Below are 9,269 nucleotides of genomic sequence, written 5' to 3' on the forward strand. Positions count from 1 at the left end.
ATCCAAAATGAAATTGCAGGTTTTACTGTTCCCCCAAACCAATCTACCCTGTGTTGTTTTTCCATCTCTGTAATAACAGCTTGACCCAGTGACTCAGGCCAGAAGCTTAGGAATCATTGCTGATTTCTCTTTTTCTCTTACTCTTCACATCCAATTCATCAGCAAGTCATCCTGGTCAAACCTTTGAAGTAGAAAACAATTTCATCCACCTCTTTTCATCTTTACTGCCCCTGATCTTGAACAAGCCTCCTCATCTCGCATGGAGAACCGCAGAAATTTGTTCCCTGTTCCCTTTGCTCCCAGATTCCCTTACGATCTGTTTTCTATACAGCATCCAGAAGGATATCTTTAAAATTGGAATGCAGGTCAGACTTAAGACTCACTAATGACTTACCAGTGCCTTTGGCATAAAGTTGAGTCTCCTTTTGTTTTAATCTGTTTGGGCTGCTATTACAAAAATGCCATAGGCTGGGTGTCTTAATGAATAAGTATTTATTTCTCATAGTTTTAGAGGTTGGAAGTCTAATATCAAAGTGCTGACAGATGCAGTGTCTAGTGAAAGCATGCTTCCTTGTTCAGAACTTGATGTGCCCGCACATGGCAGAAAGAGTGAGGGAAGTTTTCTACATGTGTGCTCAGCTGCCCAGTCGTGTCTGACTCTTTGCAACCTCATGGACTGTAGCCCACCAGTCTCCTCTGTCCATTAGATTCTCCAGGCAAGAATTCTGGAGTTTGGTGCCATTTCCTACTCCAGGGGATCTTCCCGATCCTGGAATCGAACCCGAGTCTCCTTCATCTCCCGCATTGGCAGGTGGATTCTTTACCATTGAGCCACCTGGGAATCTTTGAAGAAGCTCTCTAGGGTTCTTTTATAAGAGCACTAATCTCTTTCATAAGGGCTCCACCCTCATCGACCTAACCACCTCCCCCGAGTCCCTCTTCCTAATACCATTGGGTTAAGATTTCAACTTGTGAATTTGGGGGAACACAAGCATTCAGTCTATAACACCTTCCTAAGCCTTTACTGGCTGACCTCTTCTAGCACTTCCTTATATCATGTTCACTATACTCTAAGCCAACTGGACTTCTCTTTGTTCTTTTCTTTTGTTCCCCTGCATCATCTCTCCCTCCAGCTCCAGCATCTGTCCCTCACCCACACTAGGTCCCTTCTCAAAGTTTAGATGGCAGCTCAAGTGTTGAAGACTTTCCCTGACCCCTTGGCTCATTCTAAACAAGCTCCCACCCTCTTTACTCCAGGGTGGTTCTGTCTTTGCATTCATCACCACCCAAATTCATCTTCTTCATCTGCGTATCTACTGGCACATTGGTAGTACCAGCTCTATGAGAGCAGAGCTGCATCTCACATGCTCAGGACAGTCCTGAACAATGAAGTATCTCAATGAATACAAAGGATCTGGTTCACCTGATCAATGGACAGGGGATAAAACCTCAAATCTTATTTATAAAGAGCAGTAGATGTGATATATAGGAATGATAAAACTACAAGAGGAGGGGCCTGGTGATTTACTTAGGAAAAATAAATGGTGGGAGCAGTACACATGGTTTCTCTGTGCTCCCTTCTGAAGTCAAGCTCTTCACCTGCTCACTAGATTCCATTTCCTTACCTACTCAAGGACAACGTTCCAGAAATTTCTCCCCACCCCCCGCTAAAATTATACCTTTTTTTGCGCTCTGCTGGATTATTCCTATCATGCAAAACTGTGATTTTCCCCTTCTTTAAAAAATAAAAAAACAAAGAAAAATCCAAAATTCAACTTATTTCCTTGTTCTCCTAAGTTTACAGAAAAATATGTCTGGTCTTGCTGCTCCAGTCTCAGACTTCTAACTCTTTTTGGACCAGCATGTCACCAAAATTGCTGTTGTAAGGCTCACAGATGACCTCCACATAGTCTTTATCCTTGTCTGACGTTTCCTAATAGTGACTCTTGATCACTCTGTTCTCCCTGGTGTGATTTTCTACTTGGCTTTAATACACTTCACTGTCCTGGTTACTTCTTTTTCTATCTTCCTGACTGCTTCTTCTCAGTCCTTTTTTTCTTTTGCTGATTTCTCCTTATCTCCCTCAGTTCTAAGTGTTCAAGTGCCCTAGGACTTAGAGTTTGGGTGTTTTCTTTTTCTGTCTTCACTCACTTCCTTGGTAACTTCATAGAGCTTCACAGTTTTAAATTTTATTTGCTTATGACTCCCTGATTCCTGTCTCACACCTGGACATTTTCCAAGTCTTGCCTATTCATCACTGCCATTTGGATATATAATAAACTTCTCAAAATTAAAATGTCCAAAATACAACCCTTGATTTTTTTTCCCACTCAATCCTCCTCCTAAGAGGAGGAGGATTATTTTCTCCAGCTAAGAAAATGATGATTCTTTCTTTTTGATTCCTCAGAGGGAGAAACAAAAACTTGAAACCTTGGATCCATTCTGGACTCCTCTTTTTCTTTTCATGGTGGTGGCGGTGTGGTATTCAGTCCTTTAGTCATGTCCAATTCTTTGTGACCCCACGGACTGTGGCCCTCCAGACTCTTCTGTCCGTGGGATTTTCCAGACAGGAATACTGGAGTGGGTTGCCGTTTCCTTCTCCAGGGGGCTTTCCTGACCCAGAGACTGAACCTGTCTCTTGAGGCTCCTGCACTGGCAGGTGGGTTCTTTACCACTAGCACCACCTGGGGAGCCCACAAATTCTGTAGACTCTAATGTACCCAGATTCTGGCACTGTCTGTCTCTCCACTACTATGCTTGTTGAAGCATCCTTTATTTGCATAGATTATTTCAATATCCTCCTAATTGTTTCCCCTGTTTTCTTCCTGAACTATTACAATATTTTTAGCAACACAGCCATAATGATCCCTTTAGAACCTGAGTCAAAGCCAGTACTCTGCTCAAACCAGTGCATACCTTCTTGCTCAGAGTACAAGCTTAAGTTCCCATTGTGAATTATAAAGACTCATTTCCTAATAGATTGTAAGGTTCCTGGGAGGTTTGTAAAGTCCCGTGCAAGGCACCTGGCACATTACAGATACTTAATAAATATTTGCTAAATAAATAAATTTTAAAGAAACTCTCCTGGAAGGGAGTCAGAGTAATACTGTATGTTGCTTATATCTTAAATTCACCCAGAAATTCCCAGGGAGGATCAAGTGATGTAGAACTTCTTGGTGACTGACCCTCTCCTATGTAGTCTTTTGCCCATCGTCCCCCTGTCCTCATCTCCTGGTTCTCTTCCCCTCATTTATTCCACCCCAAAACACTGTCCTTCTTACTGTTCACCCAACATGTCAGGCATGTTTCTATCTTGGGGCATTGGTCCTTGCTGATCCCTTTGCCTGGAACCCTCTACCCCAGAAATATACATGGCTTTCTCTTTCCCCATCTTCAATCCTTTGCTCATGTGAACCTTTTTCCAGTAACTCCTTTCCTGACCATCCATTTAAGAATTTTAATCCTACACTTATACCAGCCTCCTCTTCCCTACAATGTACATCTTCATCCAACTGGTCACCATCTGACACTCTATTATAATTTTATACTTTAATTTGATTAAATGTAGACTCCTTGAGAGAATTCTATCTGTTTAGTTCTCTGCTGGATCTTCAATACTTTTATTAAAGCTTGGCTCTTATAGGAGACTTTCAGTAGATATGTGTTGAATGAGTGAATGAGATAAAGAGTAAATGAATTCTGATATGAAGGTCTGAAACCTCAGCTGGATAAGGAGTTAGAAAGACAGGAAACTCAGGTACTACATGTGAATTTTTTTTTTTTTTTTTTGGCATGTGAACCTAGATTATTTTTCATGGTTGTGGAGAACTTGAAAGCTCAGGTCATTGAACTGCTTTGATTATTACTGAAGAATGAAAACAAAGAAAAGATGTGCCAGAAAACTATGGATATAAGAAAAGTTTTTTTATTTTTAATTTGTGGCATATGGGATCTATTTCCCTGATCCAGGATCTAACCTGGACCCCTTGAATTGGGAGAGCAGAGTCTTACCCACTGGACCACCAGGGAAGTCCCAGAAAAGGTTTTTTCTGATTTTCAAAAGAAATGTTAAGCATAGATTAAGCAAACCTCAGATTGGCACACTTGCTCCTGAAGCAGACTTTAGGATTGATCATTACAGTGTGCGTCTGCCTTGTAGAGGAAGTTTACCATAAGACAAACTTTAGCATACCAAAAACAAGGTTTGTTGGCTAAATTAACTTTTTATTTGCCTTTTCAAAAACTAGAATGCCAGAGAAATCCAAGAGACAGTGTATATTTGCATTTTAGCAAGTCGCTAATGAAAAATCTCCCATTATTTTCTTGTGGATAAAATGGGGGAAAATAAGCTAGACCTGACATAATTAGATGGATTAATGATTTGTTTGATGATTAAATTCATTGCTTTCAGCCTAGACAGAAATTCCACTTGAAAAGTTTTATTAGTTCTTCATGTTTCAGTAAGCATTCTCCATTCTCTCCTTTTCTCCTTGTAGTAAAGGTCAGTGGTGCCCTGTGGGTCTCTCTGTGGTCCTATCAACATATTTATCAGTATTAAATTTTCAGGTGTGACTCACTTGGAAGGCATGGCAAATATATTGTATGACTGAATCTAAATCCAATCCAACCCAGATTGGCTTGGATGACATAGTGCCTGAGGTTAAAACAGGTGCCTCCACCCACCATAGATGGAGCAGACACACCTTAGTTGTCCAGTTGAAAACCATTAGAGATTTGATTAGGTAAGATAGAGGTAGGGTTGCTACAGAAAGCAGACCTCCCAGACAGTAGTCCACTGCTGGGTGTGCGGCACACACCATTTCTTTGCCATCCACTAGGGTGTTATCCTTGCCTGAATTGGCAGAATGGCTCCATTTTATGCTAGTTTCCTAAAGCATTGGAATAAGAATGTTCAGGGAAAACTATTTTGTTTTTAAAAGTTATTTTTAATTTACTTGTGGTAAAGTTCGTTTTGGCAGTGTATAGTCCTATGAGTTTTGACACATGCCTAGATTTTTGTAACCACCACTCTTGGGTTCTCTGCACAGAGAACATGGGCTTCTTTTGGAGCTTCCTGTTTGTGATTCCATTTGGGGGCTGATCCAGAGCCCAAATCAACATATATGAGAGGCAAAACCAAACTGCAACAACACTGTTGGGTTGTGTAGGGGTCCTGAACTTCTTATTCAGTCCTCATGCTCTTATATACTTTTCAGAGTCCTCTGGTAGTTGCTTTATATACTTTGCCCAGACTTTTCAGTTGTAATAAGTACGAAAGAGTGTGGGGTGTGCTTACTCCATCTTAACTGGAATTGAACCTCGTGGTTTCCTTTTAAACATATGGAGTGACAGGGATACTCTTCACTTCTGCTTACATCCTATTGATCAGAAATTAATTAATACCAGGGTCGCACCTAGCTGCAAGGGAGGCAGGAAAAATGCATCCTGCCACTTAAGGTAATGGGAAAGCTAAAATCTTTTTTAATAGGAAGAAAGGAAGAGCAGATTTTGGAGAACACTGGCAGTCTGCCACAGGGATGATGGCAAAGACTACGTTCAATATGGCTTGAAAGAATAAGATGGCTAATAAGATCTCATGCTATGTATTTATGAGTATGAAACAGTATGAAGCTTTAACTTTGTCTCCAGCCAGCTCCCCTGGGGGGAGCGTCCATGAAGCCATTTGGAGAACTCCACTGTGCTCACTATACTGCTAGGTGGTGTTGGTTGGGAATTACTGGTACCCGACTCATACCTGAGGGTTTTTATAATCACCACTCTTGGTTCTCTGCCCAGAGAACATGGGCTTCTTTTTTGGGGCTTCCTTTTTGTGATTCAGGGTGGCTACAGAAAACTAGTTTCTACACTCAAAGTTTGTTGAGGTGAGGAGTGGACCATAGGTGGGCCTCACAGAAGAGAAAGAGGTAATGTAAGGTTTTCTTGAGTCCTGTTTAATCCATCTACCTGTGTAAGAAGAGTGTCCCCAGCAGCAAGAATGTGGATTCTAGAGGTTAAGGAAAGGTCTCATGTAATAATCATTGGCACAACAAGTCAAAGTAGAGATACAAGTGGTAGGGCCAAGAGATTTTCAGGAAAATGGTCTTCAGAGATGGAATTCTCAACCCAAGTGCACAAAAACACCCCCCCCTCCACACACAAAAAAGGATTAAATACCTACCAAGCCCAGAGAGAGAGAGCAGGTTATGATTGAAGACATTTTCTTTCATCTTATCCACTCTAACTGTGTAAAGGTCAGAAATTAGCTGACAAGGGAGAAACAGAGAAGCCAAGTACCACCCAGCACAAGCACAAGAAGTCACTTCCCCTTTTCTGCTGCAGGCTTCCAGCCTGAAGCTGACCCCAGCTGAGGAAGTGGAAAGGACCAAGTGCTTGACCAAGTTGATGATTTTGATTCCTGTCTTGAAGTGGACATTTTCATTACTGAACCGAGTCTATGTTTGTAACTGAAAGTACCTTAGGAATGTCTGTTACTTAAGAGTAAGAAAAATCATTTTTTTTTTTTTTTACCATCACTGATTACATTTTAATGGAAAGGTAGGAGACAATGTTGTATTTTGATAATGCCACAGATTATATAGCTTGTCAATTCAGCAACTACAAACATGGAGCATTTCAGATGCAAGAGGATAAGATCTTCTCTTATTTTCTCACATAAGAATCTTGAGAATTTGTAGGCACTGTACATTAAAAAGAATATAGAAAGACTCATTTATATCCAACTGGCATGATAGTAAAAAGATTTAGAAAAATCATACTATGTTCCCAAATTGAAGGACCATCACAAAGAAGAAAATTAAACTTGCTCAGTAGTTAAAATGATAAACTAAGAGAAAGCTTCATAGTGTCATATATTTAATAGAAAGATTTCTTTAATTGTCTGGGTCCTGGCGCTAGTGGTAATGAACCTGCCTGACAATGCAAGAGGTGTAAAAGGCACAGTTTCGATCCTTGGGTGGGGACGACCCCCCTGGAGAAGGAAATGGCAACCTACTCCAGTATTCCTGCCTGGAGAATCCCACAGACAGAGGAGCCTGGTGGGCTACAGTTCATAGGGTCGCAAAGAGTCAGGTATGACCGAACTGACTTAACATTCAGCATTCATTCATTCATATTTAATGGAAAGAAGACTTCTTTAATTGTCTGGAGCCCCATGGATAAAATGGGCTGCCTTGAAAGATGGTGAACTTTCCATCATTGGAGATGCTCAAACTTCAATGCATGATGATGTTGCAAGGTTGCTGGTAGAGGGAATCCAAACACTGAGAGAGTGGTTGGAGTTAATGATCTTTAAAGCCTTTTCCATCTTTGAGATTATGGGATTCTGCAAGTCTCTGTCCAACTGTGCTTATACTCTTTGGAAACTGTAATATCAAATTTCTAACACTGAGTTAAATTTAAAAATACGTATATTCTCTAATGTAACAAGTATTCATTTTATCTGATCATTTCTATTTGAATCTCACAGGAAACCAGCCAACTTGAAAGAAGCTCCAGCAAGTTTTAAAAATTATGAATCCATAAATAAAAATCCTCTGACTAATGATGGTTTAGCTAAGTCCAAACAATAATCAAATTTGTGAGTTGTTCTATACCACAAAAAAGACATGTTTGAAAAAGACTGTCTCTCCTACTCTTCCATTGCTGCTCTCTCTGTCAGTCACCTTCTCTCAGTTATCCACTGTGCTTAGTTGTTCAGTCTTGTCTTGGGGTCTACTGTTTGAGACCCTATGGACTGTAGCCTGTCAGGCTCCTCTGTCCGTGGGGATTCTCCAGGCAAAATACTGGAGTGGGTTTCTATGCTCTCCTCCAAGGGATCTTCCCCACCCAGGGATTGAACCCAGGTCTTCCACATTGCAGTCAGATTCTTTTACCATCTGAGCCACCAGGGAAGTCCCAGTCATCCACTAGCTCTTTACAACTCAATCCACAGACAGAAAAGTAAATCTCTGTCCCATGTCCAGGCCATTGTCAGGATACATTTCTCCAGGTCACAGTGAAAGAAGCACAGCTGCTCCTGTCTAAAGATGCAGCATGGGTTCCATGTGCTAGCCTGTTTTTGTTAAGAGTTGTTTGTGCCATTGGCTCTTACCCTTTTCTTGGATTCCACAAGAATAGCAATTATATGATGGATGCTCAATACATAGGGAAACAATGATCGAGTCTTGTTTTTATCTCTCACTTTGGGGAAGCACTGAGAGAAAACCAGGTTGATCTCACAAAGTCACAAAACTTTGAAGAGTGCTAGGCATTGCCTTCACTCTCAGCTATTTACTGATCATGTAGAATATAAAGACAAAGCAAACAAGGTTCCTGCTTTCAGCCTGCCAATAACCTGATAGATAAATATGGGGAAATAGCCATGATAAAAGAAAAGGTATGAGTATGATAAAGTCATTGATAGAAGATTTGGCTCTCATCTTTGGAGGGACTTGGAGATTAGTGAGTACATACCCTTCTTTTCACACGTGGGTAAACTGAGGGCTTCCTAAGTCTCCTGATGTTTTAACATTTCCATCTTCTCATTGTGGCACTCTTATGGCAGAAAGTGAAGAGGAACTAAAGAGCCTCTTGATGAATGTGAAAGAAGAGAGTGAAAAAGCTGGCTTAAAACTCAACTTTCTAAAAACTAAGATCATGACATCTGGTCCCATCACTTCATGGAAAATAGATGGGGAAACAATGGAAACAGTGACAGATTTTATTTTCTTGGCCTCCAAAATCACTACAGATGGTGACTGCAGCCATGAAATAAAAAGACGCTTTCTCCTTGGAAGAAAAGCTGTGACAAACCTAGACAGCATATTAAAAAGCAGAGACATTACTTTACTGACAAAGGGCTGTCTAGTCAAAGCTATGGTTTTTCCAGTAGTCATGTATGGATGTGAGAGTCGGACCATAAAGAAAGCTGAGCACCAAAGAATTGATGCTTTTGAACTGTGGTGTTGGAGAAGACTCTTGAGAGTCCCTTGGACTGCAAGGAGATCCAACCAGTCCATCATAAAGGAAATCAGTCCTGAATATTCATTTGAAGGACTGATGCTGAAGCTGAAGCTGAAGCTCCAGTACTTTGGACACCTGATGTGAAGAACTGACTCTTTAGAAAAGACCCTGATGTTATAAAAGATTGAAGGCAGGAGGAAAAGGGGACGACATAGGATGAGATGGTTGGATGGCATCACCAACTCGATGGACATGAGTTTGAGCAGCTTTGGGAGTTGGTAATAGACAGGTAAGCCTGGTGTGCTGCA

This window comes from Bubalus bubalis, chromosome 4, assembly GCF_019923935.1.
Source record: "Bubalus bubalis isolate 160015118507 breed Murrah chromosome 4, NDDB_SH_1, whole genome shotgun sequence".
NCBI lineage: Eukaryota > Metazoa > Chordata > Mammalia > Artiodactyla > Bovidae > Bubalus > Bubalus bubalis.